The sequence below is a fragment of the Mixophyes fleayi genome, chromosome 2, assembly GCF_038048845.1.
Source record: "Mixophyes fleayi isolate aMixFle1 chromosome 2, aMixFle1.hap1, whole genome shotgun sequence".
Lineage (NCBI taxonomy): Eukaryota > Metazoa > Chordata > Amphibia > Anura > Limnodynastidae > Mixophyes > Mixophyes fleayi.
Window position 1 is genome coordinate 347,186,066 of NC_134403.1, and position 22,665 is coordinate 347,208,730.

Here is a 22,665-nt window from a genome sequence, read left to right on the forward strand (position 1 = left end):
TTCCATTGAAAAGCTAATTCCAAAACTTCTTTTTTTTAAATGACTCTGCAGAGAATTATTAATCTGCACCAAATCAAGGGTAACTTCCAGGAAAAACTTGTCACAATTCTATCAGAAAAGGTGGATTAACTTTTGCCAACCTGTATTAGCAGTGGAGCAACAGAGTTTAATGAACCACTGACTGTTGCCAGGGACCCCCGCAAGAAGGCTTATACTTTGCTGCAGGCTAGGTTGCAGCCCACTGCGCTGCCTCCAGGCGAGACAAGCTAGAATCAAATGCAAAAAAGACTGGTCAACGTAGCCGGGACTGGTACACAAATGGACTGCATGGTGCCAAATCAGGAAACCGAAGAATTGTCAGAACAAGCCTTTTCGGCAACAATCAGCATAAACAGTACCACATGCCAGGCAGGAGAGAAGTGAGGAATAGTCCAGGTCAGAATACACAGCAATGCTAGAGTAAAGGTTTGGAGATTAATACTCTGAAGCATACTGTGTACACATGAGGCTGGTGTGTCAGATAGCAGACATTTATTATTTATTGTCCAAATCTTAAATCTTATCCAATTCATACCTTCAGTCAAACAAAGAATAGAAATTACTACTGAGGGGAAAGGGATAAATCTAGATGTATCAAATTCAGATTTTACTGCAAAGTAGAAAAGTAGAAGAAAGAAAAGTCTGAGACCTCAGACATGTGTCTCAAGCATGCCAGAACTCAGGGCCATCTTTTCCATTGGGCACGATGGGCAGGTGCCCGGGGGCCCCATGGGCAAGGGGGCCCCATAGGCAGGGCTCTTAATTAGAATAAATAATCCTGCAAAAGAAAAAAACCTGCAAAAAAAACCTTCAAGGGTCACTGAGCAAGTACATCTATCTATCTCTATCTCTATATATCTCTATCTATCTATCTATCTATCTATATATATATATATATATATATATATATATATATGTAGGGCCCCGGTGCACTGCTTTGCCCGGGGGCCCATAATATTGTTAAGATGGCCCTGCCAGAACTCATGGACTTTGTTGCTGTATTTATGCCATCTACGCAAAAGTATTCACTGTGGGATAACTATTGCTACATCTGTTTTTAACTTACAAAATGGTAGCTTTTTAATGACTATTAACTCCACAATATTAACCCTATGTTCTAATCAGTGGAATAGTTCTACAACACAACCTATGTAAGTGTAATGGGCTTGGAAACGTCAAGGCCAGAGGGATAATTGCCTTGCTGTTGCAGTGTGTGATCTGGCGAGCTATTGTTCTCACTGTATTATTTGCTGTGACATCCATGTGTATCGCCATCATCATCATCATCGGCTATTTATATAACGCCACTAATTCTGCAGCGCTGTACAGAGATCTTACTTACATCAGTCCCTGCCCCATTGGAGCTTACAGTCTAGATTCCCTAACATACACACACAGAGATAGCAGCCAATTAACCTACCAGTATGTTTTTGGAGTGTGGGAGGAAACCGGAGCACCCGGAGGAAACCCACGCAAACACAGGGAGAACATACAAACTCTACGCAGATAAGGTCATGGTCAGAAATCGAACTAATAACCCCAGTGTTGAGAGGCAAAGTGCTAACCACTAAAAGATTGGGGTACCAAACATTGTAGAATATCTAGAGCCCAATACATTTTTTAATGTGCTTGCATCAGTTGTGTTATGATGTGGGATGTATGAACATTGATGTGGCCCTAAAGCACCGATACAGACCAATGCTTATTGTGCAAGACTCTCTTCCCAAGTGTCAAAGCATTGCAACTGTTACCTAGACCAAGCTGTGATCCCTATGTTATACTTCATGCAGTCATAAGAGGATACAGACAAGACATAAGAGTGGACATGTCAGGATTTGAGCTTGGAACTGACAACTAGCTCCTGAATGCTGAATGGAACTGTAAAGTTTTTATTTTTAGATATATTTCTTTATTTATCATGCATTATATATTCCTGATTTCAATCAAAATAGGGTTTCTTTCTTTTTGATATGTGCTAAACATCTCTCATTATGCCAGTAGGACATTAGAGATTATGCATTTGCTGAGGTATCTTCTGCCATATATGTGGTTATTTTAGATGTATACATGTGTCTGTACACTTGTGTGGCTGTTTATACATACTCCGTCCATCTGGGGTGTACATGCGCACACAGATGCATATTTTTGTTTGTTTTTTTGGGGGGGTTTTTTTGTTTTTTGTTTTTTCTTTATTGATTTTATTAATTGATTTTATTAATGGATACCTGTAGTGTCATTATATATATATTTATGATTTTGTGAATTTACATGTAATTATACCTATACAATTGGTATTATATTCTCCTTCTGTATTTTTATAGATATGGGATTAACCTTGGGTTTTATTTATGTATCCTTATCGAATAACTGGAGGATCACACATGTTTTTTCCTTAAAGGCATTAAGTACTATCTGTACCTTTAAGTCTTCAAGTTCTCAACAGATGATCGCAATTATATGAAGGAATACTCCCTATAAAAAGGGCAACTTCCTAGATGGGACTATACTGCTTGAAAAAGTCTGGACATCAGACGAAACGCGTCGCCTTTGTTTCATGTTGCCTATTATCTTTTTGAACATCTGAACATATGGAGTGCTAGTATCGAGCTGAAAACTTCATCATTAGTGGGATTCCCACTTTTATGTTTGCTGTGAGTCTGGATCCGGATCCATGGTGCGCACCGAAGGAACTGTTATCTCTCTGAACCCGCTCATATAGCAAGTCGCTCTTACCTGGGCTACCTCTGGTAAATATATACCTTTTATTCACTGACTTGAATTACAGAACTGCTGCAATTCCCGGAGGTATGTGGACATTTGTTCTTTGATAGCCGCCAAAGCGGTAAGAAGTTAAGCCTCTGGCTGATGCCTTATTATGGAACTGTTGTATCTCTCGGATGCATGTGGTCAGTTGATTCGTGACAGCCGCTGAAGCGGAGGGAAGTTATGCCTCCGTTGGCTGTTTTATCCATGCAGTGAGTTTCAGTGTACGGGATTTCAATTCTATTTTAGCCGCGGCTGCGGTAAGAGATCCCACTTTGTGGAAATTTATTTTTATTCCTTTTTACTCAGTGAGTATATGTTTATATACCGGATATTATCAACATTTGTTGCTAACGAGGATGGGACCCGAGGTTTTCAACTTCATTAAGCAATAAGATTTATATGAATAGATCTCTCTACTTCCATCAAACTATCTGAAGAGAGAGTTGGCTCTTTTCTATATCTCGCAAGATATTAATCTCATAAACATCCCAATATATATATATTTTTTACCAGCTGGTGATTTATAGATCCTTCAGGGCCACATTTATTTATATGCTTGCATATGTATGTATAAGCAGTTTTGCGATCCGTCCTTTGTTGAGATATATCGTATTATTTCACTCTTTGTTAAGAAGGGCGAGTAATTTTATAGATATGTATAATATAATAAATATATGTTCTGCCACTTTGTTTGTGAGTGTCTACATGTGATATATACAATTTATACATTTTTAATAAATTTATACTATTTGTTGATTAGGTACTTCTGCGCAACTCTCTGGTTTTTTTCTTAGCTCCTGCTAGTAATCTCATTCCCATTCCAATTCCTGTTGCTGCATTTCTGCCTCCAGTTATCCACTGTTCGAGTACCGACCTCGGCTTTCCTCAACTGCGCCTCTGCCTGAACCCTTTGACTTATTTGCTTGACTGTGTACTGAACCTGGCTTCCATTGACCATTATCTACTACACCATCCTCTAGAGTCCTGCCTTCCTTCTTGCCACTGGAATCCAATTCAGTCTCCGGACCGTAACACAAGCATAATAGGGACTAACAAGAGATAGGAAGTGAGCACACTTGTACTAGGTGAAGCAAAGTGTGGGTGAAACTTCAATGGATGAAGCTCTGTATGTGTGGTGGGTATTATAAAGTTGTGGTGGGGATTTGAAAGGCTTAGGGAATTTTGTACTGAGGCTTAGGGGCCTTTAGCTATGGTTTCACTTATGTGCAGACAAACGTTTTCAAGATCATGGGCCTGATTCTATAAGGAAAGTAAAGCAAAAAAAATTAGTAACTTTTCACCTTGGCAAAACCATGTTGCATTGAAGAGGGAGATGAATTTAAAATATGATGGCAGATTTATAGATGGTGTAGGGCATATCCTAGATAGACTTTAAATTTCAGTGTAAAAATGAAGCTATGAAGTATTTGTGTGCTACATGAAAAAACAGCCAGTATTTAACTTATGTGCAAAATAATAAACTAATTTGCACCCCTTGTATGGTTACATGATTTGTCCAGCAGAAAATGTACTCCTTTTTTTTGCCCTACTTTCCTTAATGAATCAGGCTCCACTTACATGATATTTCCCCATAATACTTTGCATTTTTGTGTCATATCAAACTGTTGTATCATATTTTACATTTTGTTAAAGTGGATTTAAAATCTGGTGCGTTTGTGTAGTGGATTAATATTACATTTTTTTATTTTTTGCCCAAGCATTAAATAAGTGCATGTAATAATTGGAAAGGCTGCCAAACCGCTATGCAGGCAATTATTTTCGCCTCAACTTTAAAGTCACTTACGCACTTAATTTACATGTAGTAATTTAGGATCTTATTTAGAAGATTTACAGAAGCTACAGGAGAGGACACACAATCAATGACTTTATGGCTGCAAGAGTCATTAAAGGGTCACGGGAAGACAAGTAAATTATGCATTTTAAGTGCAATGTTAAATTCTGTAACCTACTGACCTTTTGGGATAAAACTGGAGGACAAAGTAAAGTTTAGTCAATAATCTACATTTAAAAAAAATGCAAAAAACAGAATATATTTCCTCTTAGCTGGTTATCTTGACTTATATATATGATGAACATTAGAGCTCAGAATTACGATGTTTTGTATGACTGGGAATCCATAACGATTTCAATATATTAAGAGCATCATTTTAATAAAAGGCTCCAGGCTAAACAATATATCCAAACAGGGTTTAATGGGAGGGCAAGTATATATTTACAGCAATGCTAACAGCTTATATATTTTTACATATTCATTGACTTAGTACTGTAAAGTAACATATTTTGTGAGTAATATACACAAGTTGTTTCTCACCCGTTGCCTTTTCACAATGGTGGCAGCGTAGTTGCCATCTGTCCCTAAATTCCAGGGCCTGTGTTAGGTGTTAGAAACTTTACCCAGTGTCACGATTTTTAAATATTGCTTTACTGCATAAAGAAATAAAACTGTGAGGAGTTTGTATGTTCTCCCCATAATTGTGTGGGTTTCCTCCGGGTGCTCCAGTTTCCTCCCACACTCCAAAAATATACTAGTAGGTTAATTAGCTGCTAACAAAATTGACCCTAGTCTGTGTGTCTGTCTGTGTGTATGTTAGGGAATTTAGACTGTAAGCCCCAATGGGGCAGGGACGGATGTAAGTGAGTTCTCTGTACAGCGCTGCGGAATTAGTGGTGCTATATAAATAAATGGTGATGATATAAAACAAACAGCGCTAATTCACCAAGTATGCTTTGTATACAACATGCTATACTTAATTACGGCAGAATAAACATATTGTATATAACCACATCATGTTGGGCGCTTGGCTATGTCCAGGCGCGGGCTGGCGAATCTCAGCCCGGGGGACGCACAGGTGGCCGCATCACATGACACGCGATGCAGGCGCGTCATTGATGACATTGACTAGCGATGCGGCCGCAGGTAAATATTAAAGAAAACAAGTATTCACGGGGGGGGTTGGTGCGAACAGGGGGTCAGACGGAGCGGCCCGGGGGACCGATGCCCCCCTGCCTCAGCCCGCCCCTGGATATGTCACAATGGGGTATGGCCACGATCCAGGGGGGTTGTTCCTACCCCTTCCTAAATGCAAGGCTGCCCCGTACTGTCCTCGCCTTCCCTCCAAACACCTCTATTGCCATGCTCACCAATGCGCGCAACACTTGTTTAACGCTTCTCTGCAATGCAGGGCAGTAGTGAATGAGACATACTCCCAAATTTCCTACCCGTGGGACAAAAGCATCAAGATGGTGAGACATTTCCCTCAAATAGGGACTGTCCCGCCTAAATCGGGGTGGTTGGAAGGTATAGTATGTGGAATGGATCTGCACAAAACCTTAGTGGTGGACATAGAAAAAGTATTGAGAAGCACTAAGAAGTAGTATATGAGACTGTATTAGCTGGTCTCTATATAATGCAGCACACGTTTAAATACACCATCAGCAATGGACCTACAGTGATTGCAGCTCCTGGTCTGTCATATACTGTATATACGGTAGTTACATTTCCTGGTCTGGCATGTACTGTATATACGGTATTTACAGCTCCTGGTCTTGCATATACTGTATATACGGTATTTACAGCTCCTGGTCTGGCATATACTGTATATACGGTATTTACAGCTCCTGGTCTTGCATATACTGTATATACGGTATTTACAGCTCCTGGTCTGGCATGTACTGTATATACGGTAGTTACAGCTCCTGGTCTGGCATGTACTGTATATACGGTATTTACAGCTCCTGGTCTTGCATATACTGTATATACGGTATTTACAGCTCCTGGTCTGGAATGTACTGTATATACGGTATTTTTCAGCTCCTGGTCTGGTATGTACTGTATGTACGGTAGTTACAGCTCCTGGTCTGGCATGTACTGTATATACGGTATTTACAGCTCCTGGTCTGGAATGTACTGTATATACGGTATTTACAGCTCCTGGTCTGGCATGTACTGTATATACGGTAGTTACAGCTCCTGGTCTGGCACGTACTGTATATACGGTATTTACAGCTCCTGGTCTGGAATGTACTGTATATACGGTATTTACAGCTCCTGGTCTGGCATGTACTGTATATACAGTATTTACAGCTCCTGGTCTGACATATACTGTATATACGGTATTTAGAGTGCAGAGTCTGTATTAATTTTAACAGCAAAATCTGTATTAATCTGCAACTCTTACCTTTATGCTGATGAGAACTCTTTCACACCCAATACACTTGTTTTTATTATGTTATGTTGCCCTTTATTTATAAATTATGTTTGCTTGATAAGGCGCCATCACTGAGACAGTAATGTGGACATACTGTATATATCCATCATTTTAATACTTAATCAAGTATACTTAATCAATTATCGTCAGTTCATACCGCTGGTGCGACATTGCTAGTTCCTGTTTATTTATGACAAGAAGATACAAGGCACCAGCAAAGCTACATATCATAATAGGATATTAATTACTCGTCTTTTGCTGTCAGACTCTGCTCCACAAGATACAATGAGGAATTTGTGGTAGTAAATCTGTCCTGGGTTTTCTGATCCTCGCTTACAGATAGCAAGATTCACTCGCAAGTTAAAGGATAAGTCCATTTTGGTGAACTTTACTTTTAGATGTTAAATATGCAAAATTGACCCAAAGGGGCATAGTCAATTAGCCGCGATGTTCCTCTGAACATCGTGACTGCGCACTTTTTTCCTTGCAGCCCTATGGGGGGGGGGGGGGGGGGGGTGGAGGGGGGTTACGAGAAATCTGCAATGTTACATCCCTCCGGAACGGTCGCAAATGCACTCCACCGCTAATTGAATATGCCCCCAAGGGTATAAAACGCTTATCCTATGTATAATTGTTTTGTAGACTGGCAGATCCAGTCTTCTGTCTATCTCCAGACTCCACCACTGTGTCGCAAAGGCGACATCATAGGGTTGGAACCAAGTAGCGCAAATAGCATTTTATTTTACTCTACTTAGTTCAAACTGCTCCGTTCGGCTTGCATTATAGTATAGACGTGATTGTAAATACACTGCAGGGATAAAACAGAATGATCAGAAGTAAGCAAAGATTTAACCAGATTGCAGATTCAGACAGGAACTTGGGGTCTAGGCCAGTGAAGACCATTGTGTCGATAGGCTTCTCTGGAGGAACCTCTGTGATGTGGAAGCCTATTTATCATGACCAGGCCACAGCTGTATTCCTGTCAATGTCATGGGGGCAAATATAGAAAGGCTTTAAACCCTTTCTTTTAAATCAAAATACTCAGATTTAATTAGTTTTTAAATATTTTTAGAAACATTTTATTACATTTTGTTATTTATTTGACAAATTAAGAACTGTAAACCCGAGATCAGGCTCGAGTTCAGTGAGCGTACACATGACAGCTTTCCTGCTGAAATTCAAATTGTAAATAGCAGTGAGAGAAGATTTTCTATTGATCTGATCAGCAGCAATAGAAAAATCTACCGGGATTAGTAAGATAGACCCCTAAGTCCTGAGCACTGCTGCAAATAATTAGACATGAGCCAAGTGGCAGATCCAAAGTGAGCAATAAAATGAGTCAAGGCTCAAAAACAGAAAAAGTAAAACAAAACATAGAGAGAGCATAACATTCAGAGAATAAGGTAACCAGGCATGACGGGGGAAATACAGAGAATATAAACACCACACTGACCTTTGAATTGAGTATATATCATCATCATTGTTTATTTCCAAGACCCCACAGATTCTGTAGACTTGGACAGGCATTGTGCAATTACAAGAATACAATTAAGCAAAATAACAAATACAAGAGTACAATTAAGCACAACAACAAATACATGGATATCATTGTGCGTAGAAGCAACATGTGGTACAAAGTAAAACAAGAATAAGTCATGCACAGACATTTAAAGATTGCACAAATACAAGTACGAATGCCATGTGCGAGTTTAAACCAACAGCATAGTATGGACACAAAAACTTCAGCATTAAACATAACAGCGACATACAGGGAAAACAGTGAGTGTGCCCCCATTGTCCTCCTCTTCGATACTGAGCGCTGCAGCTCACTCATGTTGTCCGCCATCTTGGTTTTGGGTCTGCTACTTCCCTCACTCATTGGTTGAGTTTTAGCACTCAGAGTATTCAAGGCACCTGTCCCTCTGCTATGGTGCCAGATCTTCAAGTCTCACAATCAGTTCAGACATGAATCCTGGGGGCTCCCTGCAATCCATGCCACAGACTATTGCTCCACCTGTAATCAGCAGCTTCTCAGCTCATCTGGTCCTCAGTGTGGTTCTGTGCTGACGACTATTGCTCCGAACTATGTCCAGCAGATACCCAGCTTACCTGGTTCTCTGCATGGTTCTGTGCCTGCAGACTGATTTTGTCTGATCTCCAGCTCAGAAGCTTTGCAGCTTTACCTGGGCTTCCGGTTATCTCCAGCCTGCAGACCATCACCATCTCTAGCATGCCTGATCCACCTGAACCTGCAAACCTTTAGGGTTCCTCTAACAGTCTCGCCGTGCACCCACTCGGAGAACTGCGTCCTGCGAGTGGAAAGCCTCAAAACACCTACCTCCTTGCAGGAGTCCCTTTGCGAACACCTTTTGCCTCATTAGAGTCTGCAACTCCTAGTTGGGTAGGCCAAGCAGGCCACAAGGATTCGTCAAATCCCTGAGCTTGTGACAGAGATGACTCTGTCCATGACAGCTTATAAATGTCACACGCCGGGCAATCGGGCCATATACCCGATCCCCGGCATACTTACCCGCTCCTGCCATGCGCTCGGTCCGGGCTGGGCACCGCCATCATTCCGATCTGTCAATTTCAGTGCTCCTCTCCCTATTGGTTGGAGTTTAGGCTCCAAAGTTTAAAAGGCACCTCCTCCCTGTCCTCAGTGCCTGTTCTTCGTGTTACCTTACATGGAGTTCTGGCTCCTGTACTCCTCCTCGTCTGAAGAGCTGACACTCTACACGCTACAGCCCATCTCTCTGTTCCTGTGTAAACTGCTGACTGCTGAACTCTATACCTGCCGCCATTCCAGTGATAATCAGTCACCCGCAGAGCTGACTCTCTCCTCTTATTTGCTGACTCTTTTGGCTTGTTTCCCTTATATTCCACCTAGTTGCTTCCAGTAGGGGCCGCGACCCGCAAAGAGGTGCAGCTAAGTTCAAACCGCCTTGCAGCTGGTCCCTGGTAAATACCTCCCCCTTGTTAGACTCCGCTCCTTACTGGGAGTTGTATCTAGACTCCATCTGAGTTCCGTTCATTTACCATTTCTACTGCAGATTTGTGACCAAGGAGCGTGACAGTAAAGTAGATAGGGTGGGTAATAGGAGACATTAGGAGCAAATGGGTCATAGGTGAATGTGGTAGGTGGCGAAAGTAGAGAGAGTGGACAGGAGGGTCTAGGAGAAGGTCTGGTAGGCAAGCATGAAGAGGTGGGTTTTTAGGGAGTGATTGAAGGATTGAGGGTTGCTGTTTACCTTGTTAGAGTGGGCATGGAATTTTATAGGTGGGGAGAAGTTTTGGAGATGGGAATGAGAGAAGGTTGTGAAAGGAGAAAAGAGGCATAGGTCAGTGGAGGGGTCATGCTGGGGTGTATTTCATGATGAGGTCAGAAATGTATGAGGGAGGGGGAGGCTTCGTAAGTGAGGGCAAGTAACTTGAACTCAAGACTCATCATTTTCATGAAACCTTTTAACCTCCAGGAAAATAACTTTGGTAATCTGAGGCTACCAGGTCTTTCTTCAGTCATGACAACACAGAGACTGTACACACATACTTAAGGATAGTAACACAAATAAAGTATAAAAAAACAATGAAGTGAAGGACACAATAACAGAGTACCATGAAAGCCACAGGATGTATTAATATCTTCAAGTATGTGTGTCATTGTATAGCGGTGCTTCTACACCACATGACAGAACCGTTGAACTTGGAGGCTGATGTTGTTCTCACTTTGCTTCAAAATGTAGAATTGCCATCATGTCACTGTGTTTATTTTGATAATTTCTTCACATCTTATCATCTAATGTGTATCCTGACTGAAAAGTGTTTCTTCGCTTCAGGTAAAATATATCACAGTCAATAAAATTATAAATATATCACAGTCAATAAAATTATAAATATATCACAGTCAATTGTAAAAAGACACAGCTAATGAAATCATATTTATATTTATTATTTTAGGTACTGCTCGGGCAAATCGAATTGGTGGTGCTGAGTTACCTGAGAAAATTAAGAAAGGCGATTATGTTACATTGTACGACAGTGTAAAGGAGCTCATTTTGGTCAGATGGAAAGATAACGCAAATGTTACGGTGTTGACAAATCATTCAATTGTCGAACCACTAGCCACAGCCAGATGTTATGATCATGGTCAAAAAAACACGTCAACATCAATGTGCCATTGCTGATCAAGGATTATAATACCAACAAGGGAGGCATTGACCATCACAATAACACTATAGGCAATTACCGAATTGGTATTCGCTCAAAGAACTGGTGATGGACACTTTTTACCAAGACTCTTTCAAACATGATGGTAAATGCTTGGAAATGACATGTTTTGGTAGCAAAAAGTGAAATATCTCAGCCTATGTCACAGCTGGAATTCAGAGAAGAAGTCACCCATGCACTTTTATTGACAGATCAACCGGTTGATAGTGACAATGAAAAAGGTGAAAGACATTTACCAAGTACAAGTCTGCAACATTACGTTGGTTGAATAATAAGCCCAAACTTTGTAAAGTTTGCCATAACTAGACCCCATTTATTTGTAAAAAGTGCAATGTGAATTTGCATCCAAAATGTTTTGAAAAATATGCAGCTCATAAATGAATACTTACCTTACATTTACTACTGATTACTACTGATAACAAACTGTTAATATTCAATACTAATCTATATTGCTGTTATAATTAGGAGTTTATTTGAATAACTTCATGTTTTCCTGTATACATTTTTTTTTCCCAAAATGATTTAAACTATTGGCCCGTTGGGCAGAAATCGTTACACCAAAAAAAGAAATTGCTACTAGATTTTTCTTAATTAGGACAAGATTAGCCATCCCTCAAGAGATCTCGAAATATATTCGACACATTGCACCGATTGGGATGAAATCAATGCGAGGTGGTCCAGTTGGGTCCTGGCCAGGTTTCTTAGGGGTTAGGGTCACAGTCAGACCTCCTGTTGGTGTATGCTGGGCAGAATTTTGACCTGGGGAGCCTGTTCTGGGCCTTCCACTGGATTGGGTTTGGATGACATTCAATATAAAAACAAAAACAACACTGGGCATCCACCTCATGGTTATGTTGCAAGAGCTGCTAATTATTTTTAAAATGTTGACAGTTACATCCAACTCATTGATAACTTAATAACTTGAAGATTTAAACCCGGGTAATGGTGGGTACTTCAGCTAGTAAGTAAACTATTTAAAAGCAATTGTATACTGTTAATGTAAAAGCTCACAGTAATAGCCGGTAATTGGCTGTCCCAAATGTCAATCAAAAATATAAAGGTCATGGCATTCCAATATTGTGTGTATTCAAGCTTTAAAAGAAATATATGTTCTTAATATGAAGCTATAGATGGAAACAAACTGATGTATTTTCTGCATATAAATAAATAAGGCCATGTGATTTACTGCCCAAACAAAGGAATGTAAACCCTGTATAATCAGGTTTTATATTTGCTTTAATTGCTCCTATTAAATGACCTGTCCTCCTGTGGTCTTTGAGAGGATGGATGAAAATAAGTGATGCAAAGAAGCTGCAATATGCATGCAGTCTACCAAACAATTCAAATAATCCCTTGGCACATCCCCCGGGGGACTTTTCACCTCCCAGGAAAACAAGACTCTAGGATGACACAAGGACAGTCAACAACAGTAAAATTAGAAATACAGTTCTCTGCCAGGAATAATCAGACACTGGAAAGCTGGAAAATAATTTCACTATATACCAAGGTTGCTTGTACACAAACAAAGCAATTGTATATCAGACTGTTTTCTTTCTCAGAAATGTGAAAACAGGATTAAAAGGCACACACATTCATAAGCTATATACTGAATGACTCTGAAGTTGTTTACTTACGGCTATAACCAAAAGAGTCGGCCACTTGCAGCTCGTGCCGGCGGTGCACAATGATGCAGTCAATGGCTGCACAATCTCACTGACTGTGAATATTATTTATTATGAATATATAAACATGAAGGGTCTCATTTAGTTAGAAGCAAATCAAGCTAGAGGGTGCAAACTAGCACCTTGACAAGCCATGTTGTATTAATAAGGGTACAAATCTAATTATTTTATTTGCAGCGAAAATGCTTCCTGATTTTGCCTGAAGCACACAAATACCGGGCAGCTTTATTTATAGTTGCGCTAGGATGTGCCCAGCTCACCAATCTGTCTGCACATTTTAAATCCCCCTCCCCAAAAAACCATGGGGAAGCCAATTTAACAAGGACATGCATTTCAGGATAGCATTAGCCAGGGGAAAAAATGCTTTATAAGTAAAAAAAAAAAAAAAAATCAAGCATTTTAATTACTTTTTTTAATTTTTTTATGTTTCGATTTTTAGAATTTTATAAAATAACTTTATTTTTTTTTATTTTTTTTTTATTATTATTGAGTCTGGAACTGGAAACCTAAGTGCGGGCTTTCACTTCAAGTGCACATGTGCGAGCCAGTCACCCCGACGAAATTCAAATGGTAAATATCGGCAAGAAAAGATCATCATCATCATTTATATAACGCCAGCAAATTCCGTAGCGCTTTACAATTGGGAACAATCAGAAATAAAACAATACTGGGTAATACACACAGACAGAGAGGTAAGAGGGCCCTGCTCGCAACCTTACAATCTATGGGACGTTCTATCACAGCCGCCAGTATTAGCGGGTAGCAGAGCTGCGTTCATTACACAATCTTGTTTTTAAAACATGTTATTTCATTACTCTTCTTTACCCTTTTTAAAATTAAATCACCAAACACAAATCTTTTCCTCTGTAAAACGTTTTCTCTGCTTTAAATTTCTATATTGTCTATGCAAACCTTGTTTATAAAGTATACTTACTTTATATTGTAGTCTAGTACTGGCTGCAATCACTGCAGGCTCCTTTAATCCTGGCTGTAGGTTATTATTCTGATATCCTTTTGATAGAGTTCCGGGATCTGGCTACCCTGCATTCCCCCGACACCTTTGCTGATTATACTGTGCTGTGATGGTACAAAAGAGTATAGCATATATTATAATGTGCTATCATAACATAACACATTTTAATCAGTTATGGGTGGCAGGGAAGTACAGGGACACCTCTGTATCAGTACAGAGGTGGAGGTGGTAGTATTCAGTGCTGGATGGGGGTTGTAAGGTAAGTATTAATTATCAGAATAAGCTATTTCACAAAGGCAGGTGTGTTAGGCAAAATAAATAAAAACAAATGAACAGTCCTTATATTTTCACAGTTGTTTTAAGAGGATCTTGGGCTCAATATTCCAATTATTGTTTCTTAATTAAGAGCCTTTAACCACATGGTGTTGCAATTGCCCCAAGAAACTCAAGTGTAAATCACATGTAAAAATGCATAGAAACCTACTTGTTAATGTGTCCGATATGGAGTTCACATGCTCTGGACATGATCCCATGCATCTGGGAATGCGTCTAGAATGCAAGCAGTATGGAGCTTTCCTTATTTATTTCAATAGCTCATTCATTTTAATGGGGATTCTAGCATGTGTGTGACCAATTGAAATAAATGGACAAATAAGTAACAACCTGGACTAGTTACAATTAAAACAGTGGGACAACAATCATAGAATCTCCATGTTATTGTCAAAGCATGGATCATTTAGAGCAAAATGACCTATTTGTCTGTTGGCAATGCTGCATAAATGGGTATATATATACTAATATTGTTTATCGTGCCACCATTCTTATGAGTAGACATAAATGGTTTCATTTAGTAAGCAGCAAACAGAGTAGTCAAGGCTCTCAGAGACTATTATCCCCATGCTGAAAAGCGCTGGGGCTTTTTCCACCCCCATTGATATGTGGGGTAATAAGAAATATTGAATATTGAGACCCCACGAGTCACAACTTGGCTACATCAGCAGTCCCAGTATAATGGTAAGGAGTCCATAAGATTCCTGCCCATTACACCAATGTAGTATAAATAATATAAAAAAACAAAAAACAAACACATTTATAAAATTAAGTTCAATAAAATAAAACACTCCCCAAACTCTCTTTCACAAACTATATACTGTGCATTATATTTGTAATCCATTGAAATCTTCTCTCTGTAATTCAATGGTGTATTCTTAATTTGCAATCCACAGAAAATCTTCTAATTGTAATTCATGAGAAAATCTTCTTGTCATCCACAGGCAATAAAAAAAAACAGATTATACAAACTACTAACTAGACACTGACACAGAATGGCAGAAGAATAAATTGACCAACAGTGTCATTAGCCATTAGGCCAATCAACAGCGGTCTCCCATGCTAGGTGTAATGTGATTGGCTGGTGATGATGGGAATCCAGGGGGCTCCCTGCTTTGATCACACACAAATAGAGACTAATTGAATTTCTATTGATGTGAGGTGAGGAAACAATAGGCAAAGCTGTGCAACTCCATTCATGTCAATGGGCAATTACTTTCAATTGGGATTTAACATGTGGCGCATAACCCGATTGAAATGAATAGGCCATTGAGATTAATCGAAGGAATACAGTACAAAACTGGTGAAACTTACAATCTATGGCACAATGGTTTGAAAACAAGGGTCAGTGCTACATCATGTTGAATATTTGTCCAGCTAGAATGCAAAGGTCACACAACTATGTTGGTCAAAGGGTTGCTGTCTTGTGTCAGCTGTATAGAGGGTGGTAATAGGGTAACTTGGGAGATTAAGAGGGTGGTTGAGGATTATGAGCTTGTCTGAAGAGGTGGGCTTGCATAGAACGCTTGAAATACTCTCTTAAACTGCTTAGAAACATCATGAGTGATACATCATGTCAAATAGCAGCCCTGTGGAAAAGCCCAATCACCCTACCATCAGCTCGATCTGCACACAAGTTTGGTACACCTATGAAATGGAACACATAACAAGCATATTGAGAAACTTCTCTGCATCTTTATATCCAAAAAGTATGGGCTCCTTGGTCCTGTGTTTCACAGCCAGTCTTTACTCAACCACTAAGCAAGTAATTGATCTTCATTCTGTTGGGAACTTGCCTTATTTCTCTACACTCTAGTGATTCCCCTTCTCATTCCTCATCTGCGTGGTACATCCTTTTACCCCACCATCCTGTCCCCAAGTCTACCCCTTCCCCCTCTGTTATTCAATAACATTTGAATCTGTTTTTGTTTCTATACTTTGTTTTTAGTTACAAGATGTATTGATTGTGGAGTTATAACAAAAATTCTTATTATAGTATTGTAACCTTTATTTGTATTGCTTCTGTTGCACTCAATAAATATAATAATAATAATAATAATAATAATAATAATAATAATAATAAAAAAGTACTTTGCAACACTGCGCACAAACTGCATCCGGATTTAGAATAGAATGTAACGTGCCCCTGTATGCGGAGAGGTGGATCATGGGAGAAGTTTATGTGAGAGATCAGTACAGTAAGAGTTAGATTTAGACACGTCTAAATACACCTCTCAGTAGGCATGTCTTTTCCCCCCATCGCTGATGACGATGTAAAGATACGTGTTCATGATTATGACAATTATGTAAAATAAATAACACCCCCAATATGAATTACCAGCGCAGTAACCTGAGGCTGGTTATCACTAAACAAAAGGGATAATGAGTGTAATCTAACCCTGCTAAGAACATATAAAGCCAGACTTTACCAGGTTGGGCTGATCACAAAAAACAAAATTAGCAGGCTCACCCCCTAAACCCCCTCCACACTCCAAGTCAACCAGCACTGTGCTGGGGGTACTTGGGCATACTGGTGTTTGTGGAACTACTGTGAAAATATTTGTATTTATTATAAAAGTGTAAAGATATACCAGTCAGTTGATAATGATGACTGGCATTGTGAGGCGCACCATTGGTCCAAGCTGCTTTTGCACTGTGCAGTGGATGATTTGGGCCATGTAAATGACCTCTACTGCATGCACCAAAATGAAAGATGTTAAAACATATTTAAATTCCTCCCATGTCGGTTCATTCACTGCACTTTCCCTTGTGTGGAAAAAACACTCATATAAACAACTCAGGCAAACTAAGACACTGGCTCAGACAGCTAAATTTGAGAGGTAAGGAGAATTTTAAAAATAAACATTATCTTCTTGTCTAAAATATTGTGTTTTCTACCTCCCATGAACTGTCAAGAGCCAATATTGGGCACAATGGTGGCTCAGTGGTTAGCACTTCTGCCCCCACAGCACTGGGGTCCTTAGTTCAATTCCCAATCATGGCCTTATCTGTGAGGAGTTTGTATGTTCTCCCAGTGGGTTTCCTCCGGGTGCTCCTGTTTCCTCCCACACTCCAAAAACATACTGGTAGGTTAATTGCTGCCAACAAAATTGACCCTAGTCTGTGTGTGTGTGTGTGTGTGTGTGTGTGTGTGTGTGTGTGTGTGTGTGTGTGTGTGTGTGTGTTAGGGAAATTAGACTGTAAGCTCCAATGGGGCAGAGACTGATGTGAGTGAGTTCTCTGTACAGCGCTGCGGAATTAGTGGCGCTATATAAATAAATGATGATGATATTGACTGAAGTGACAATATTTGTCTTCTCTAATGTACATACTCCTTTACAAATGGTTTTGCTACTTTGTGCCATGGCCAAAGAGAGAGGACCCTGTTTCACTTGCCACCTCAATACGTAGACATTTTACATAATTGAATAGTTCAAGAAGCCCTTAGCACACCATGGGTTAATGCGGCTTCATCCCATTGTTTTATTCTTTATTAAATGGCAAACAAAACAATTGTGCAAGTAGAAATGTAAAATAAATAAATGGCAAGATCAGGTTTTTCTTTTTCGGTACATCATTATACAGTATTGAGCACAGAACATATCATAACCGTTGGGTACCAATGGTAGAAATGAGGAGAGCTTGAAATGGGATATATAAAAAATATTAAAGTGGGTTCCGTTTGGAGATCTAAACTTGGGAGATTCTGAGAGCCTGGATGGTTTTGCCATCATGTTTTTTTAAAATGTCTATTTCTTCACCCTAACTTATCTTAAAGTGCTGTGTGCTATAAGCAACCTAATTATTATAATTATAACAATAATAAGGTAGTCATGTCACTGCCAGTAAGTACCCGGCTGCCGCTATTAGTAAGAATGCCAATCCATTGTGTGTTGGATTTCCTGCACAGAAAGGGTAAAAAAAACACAAAAGTGCAGAAATATCCAGACCTTTTAAACATGATACTGTTGTTAGTAAGGACGCATTTCAAGTACTTACAGGCTATACACATCAGAAAGCTCTCAAATGGAGGACGTGAATTCCATTTACTGCTGAAAATTGGCAGTTACAGTTTGTCAAATGCATGAAATTTAATAAATGCAGAACCTATGAGTCTTTTGTTCGTCTCAGAAGAATTTCCACAATGTAGCCGAGTATACAAGTGTTACGAGCCATGGGGGGAGTCTAACCCTGCCTATTGCTGAATCTGTTTTTTTAAGCACAGGGCACCTGCTTTAATTGCTAATTGGAGTCAGAAGTAACTAATTATCCTTGACCTTTTCCTAACTGGGCAGATATGAGGAGAGCAGTTGGCTATATTTTTCTCTTATCAATCAGCAGACCTCCACTTTCTGTAGAATGAACTCTTATTATTGGTCCCAGCTGCTTACCATCATCTAGTACTTACAGCAAAAAAGATTCATTGTACATGCCACGCTAAGTGCATTACAGCAGGGATAATAATATCCGTAAAGCCGGTTGTCAGAAATGCAAACGATTCTTTATGAATTTCCAAGCTATCATTTCGCTTCACTAAGGGGGTAATGGGTTTTTCATATCTTAAGAGGATCTCAGGTCTGGGCTAATGGTATATTCTGATGTAGGAGCTGGTATCATGAGATGCTTATATTCATACAAACAAAACCACGGTACAGCAGCGTAAAATGTGTTACAAATAACCGTCAACTATTAATGATTTTTCTACCGTAAAACGACCAAGGCTCGAATAAATTAATGGTAGGATCACTGGTTAGCTCCCATTTCACTCTTTATGGAACCGAAACAGAGCTTACATCTTAAAATACATATCAGCGATAGGGATGTATCAAACTTCATACATTCAATTTGCTGCCATTCAAATGTATTAAAATAAGAGAATTGTGACAAATTTTAGAATATTGCCATTAGTATAACATATGAAAATAAAATTAAAATGAACCTATCACAGGTTTTTACATGGTCACCACTTTGTAAATTAAAAAGCAACAATTAATCATAATAATAATAATAATAATAATAATAATAAAAATAATAATAATAATAATGATAATAATAATAAGAGAATGCCCTCAATATATTGTTATTCCCACTGCTAGAAAGTCTAGACTGGTTTCCTCTATACCTGGGAGAACATGAGCTTGTGGTCCCCTACCTAGTGACAACCAGACTCACCAGAGCTGTGGGCAGGCCCGGATTAACCCTAGGGGTAACTGGGCTACAGCCCAGGGGCCTCGGACGTCCTGGGGGCCCTTGAAAGTGCTCAGCAGCATTATTGATCGGTCGGGGGCGCCCCCGGCGCGATCAATGCTGCTGAGCACTTTCACTACAGTCCTTCCCTGACGCGCTGTATTCTCCTTACTGAGGAGATCTCATGAGTCTCACTCTCACGAGATCTCCTCAGTAAAGAGCGTACAGCGCGCCGGGGAAGGAGGTAAGTCGCTTGGGGTCGGCTCGGATCACCGGGGGAGCGGCTCGGATCACGGGGGGGGGGGGGCCCTCACGGGGGAATGGAGGCCCCCTTAGCCCAGGGGCCTCCATTCCCTTAATCCGGCCCTGGCTGTGGGTATATTTACTAAACTGGAGATGTTGCCTATAGCAACCAATCAGATTCTAGTTATCATTTATTTAGAACATTCTACAAAATGACAGCTAGAATCTGATTGGTTGCTATAAGCAACATCTCCACTTTTTTTAACCGCGCTGTTTAGTAAATATACCCCCTGTGGATCGTGTGGGGCAAAAATAGTCAGTTCCAGAGACCACCAGTACTATGCTGAATTGCACTAGGGTTCTTCTCAATCTCCCCGGGCAGTGGGGGTCCAGGTAATAAAAAGGATGGGGACCTCTGGAGGGAAGACTTTGTCACCCAGTGCTCCCAGTCCCTATGACTATTGCTGGTCACCATTTTTTTTGTAAACAGTGACCGAGTTAAACAACAAAAAATTGCCTCAGGCGCTTCAATACAAATTATCCAGCAATATGTGTCTGGGGTAGGAGAGAAAACTGCGCTGTTTTCTCAGAAATCCTGTACTTACTGAATTAAGTGTATGTAGAAAGAAGTATTTTGTTCTAAAAAACATTGCTAGTAATTATCTGTTGCAATCACTTATGTTAGAAATGTTTAATATGGTTAATCTTCATGAAAAACAGTAACAGATGAATCTGAAAGCGTTACTATTTATTGGAAAGCATTCTTGTAAACGCATAAAAATAAAAAAAAATGTAATATCTCTATTATTTCACACATATACCATAAACCAATTATGAGCCACAGACATTACATAAAAAAATGTCGTATTCAATTTCCAGATATATCTTATATCAAAGACTTATCCCACGTGTAAGAATATATAGATGTTTTGTCTACTTGGCCCTGTAAATATTATGTCTGTGCCCTCTCTGCATCTCCGCTAACTGTGCCCCCTCTGCATCTCCGCAAGTTATTGGGGAGGGGCCTTCACAACCTAAGTGTTAGTGTGGAAGGCCCACCTTTAAGTAGAAGAAAGGGTCTCCTGTTCTAACCATTAGACTCACCAGAATGATGAAGCACAAGTAAGTAACATTTAGTATTTTATTTCACTTAATTGCACCTAAAACAAAACATTTAGTTTTGGTTGGAATTAGCCGTTAAGCATGCCATGGGGTCTATTATTTCTCTGTTCAACACATGATATTAAATGCACTTAAAGGCACTCTTGGGGAGTATATTTACTAATAATAAATCTAAAAAGTAAAAGTGGAGGTGTTGCCAATAGCAACCAATCAGATCATAGCTATCATGTATCTAGTGTATGCTAGAAAATAAGAGCTATATTCTGATTGGTTGTTATAGGCAACACCTTCACTTTTAATTTGTAGTAGTTTTAGTAAATCTATCCCTGGGTTAGCCTGAGTGTCCATCCTTTCAAATAGACCCAACTGAATTTTCAGATGTTAACCGTCGAGCCTTGCTATGTGCATAAACTATATAGAGAAAGTGATGGGTGAGCAGCAAAGCCTTAGGCATCAAGTTAGATTATCTAGAAAGTTGGCTACCGACTCACGGATTGTGGTTGACATTATCACTGATAACAGACAAGAAACACAAAGCTCTACCTCATGCAATTTTGGAAATAGCCATGTAACATAAGCTGTGACCTCTAACAACAATCAGACAACATAAGCACTGCCCAACTTCAAGTCTAATAACAGACCAATCATGAATACCACAATATGCATCACTTAACGTCTGAGTTCAGACAGCTAGCCAAACTCTGCTCAGTTCAGCTCCACTCATAAGCCACACAGCAAACCTAATAGCGTACGTGAAAAAATGACTGGGGTTACTTTTCCTGCAATCTGATTGGCTAATCAACCTACAGTTCCAGCTTCCTATTAAAGGTCATGCAAAAAAGCACTAGTAGTCTCATCTCTGTCTACAGTAATAGGCTGCAATGAGACATCATGGCTAAGGATTAAGGGCAGAATTCACAACAGTGTGAACTTGAGTTCAATGAAATAAAACAAAATCTATACTAAGGGGCACTGTTCCCTATAGTAAATGCAACTCCGTCTGTATTTGCTAGTAGAGAAGTCATTCTAATTTAGAAAGAAACTAATTCCACCCAACAATTACACAATTTACTTGGATTGAAGCAATATAGTTTAGCAAGAGGTTAAAAGCTCAGCAGGGTCTCTATTTCGGGAAAGACATACTGCTGTCACAGGGTGACTATGAAAGCTTCTTCTAAAATCTCTGCGGGGGAAGGGATTGTTTCCTCACTTAACTCTGGTGTCAAATAGATGCTTTTTGGCACTGTCAGCTGCGTAGTTTTTATTTACAGCAGGTGAACTCTTGTAAGATTGTAAAGCTGCAAAGCACTTACTCGTTGGTGACATTCTCAATGACTTCTCTAGAGATTCCTGACAATCTGTCAAATAGCTGCAGTCTACACCCTGTATCCTAACCTCTGCTGCTTTCCTGGATATTCATTAGCTAAGATGACTCTGCAGAAAAATTAAATAAATAAAAGTTGTGGTAATATATATATTATATTTTAAACATAAAAACGTATTGTTGCATGGAAGTCATTTTATATTTAACTAATGCTTTATAAAATACAATTTATAAGTAAATATAGAATGGGGGCAAAAAACAACACCTTTCTATCATAGCCAGCATTAACTTTTTCAGCAATTTGTGTTACAGTAGCTCTTCCGTGGGATTGGACCAGATGGAGTAGCCATCACTTCCCATAGATATCAATGATCCTGTTGCTGGTTCAACAGTTGCTCTTCCTTGGGACACTGTTGGTATGTACTAACCACTGCATACCGGGAACACACCACAAGACCTGTTGTTTTGGAGATGTTCTGACCCAGTCATCTAGCCAAAGTCGCTCAGATCCTTACACTTGACCATTTTTCCTCTTTCCAACATATC

The 22,665-nt window shown here is 39.6% G+C and overlaps 1 long non-coding RNA gene across 1 annotated transcript in view; it reads right to left on the bottom strand.

Annotated features, from left to right (window-relative positions):
• LOC142140495 (uncharacterized) overlaps positions 1–22,226 on the bottom strand; it is a 64,010-nt gene extending 41,784 nt beyond the window's left edge. The window contains exons 1-2 of the long non-coding RNA XR_012688513.1: positions 22,109–22,226; positions 13,875–14,017 (exon numbers count right to left, since the gene is read on the bottom strand). This is a non-coding gene — a long non-coding RNA (uncharacterized LOC142140495). The remainder of the gene's footprint in view (positions 1–13,874; positions 14,018–22,108) is intronic.
• Between the last annotated feature and the right edge of the window lie 439 nt (positions 22,227–22,665).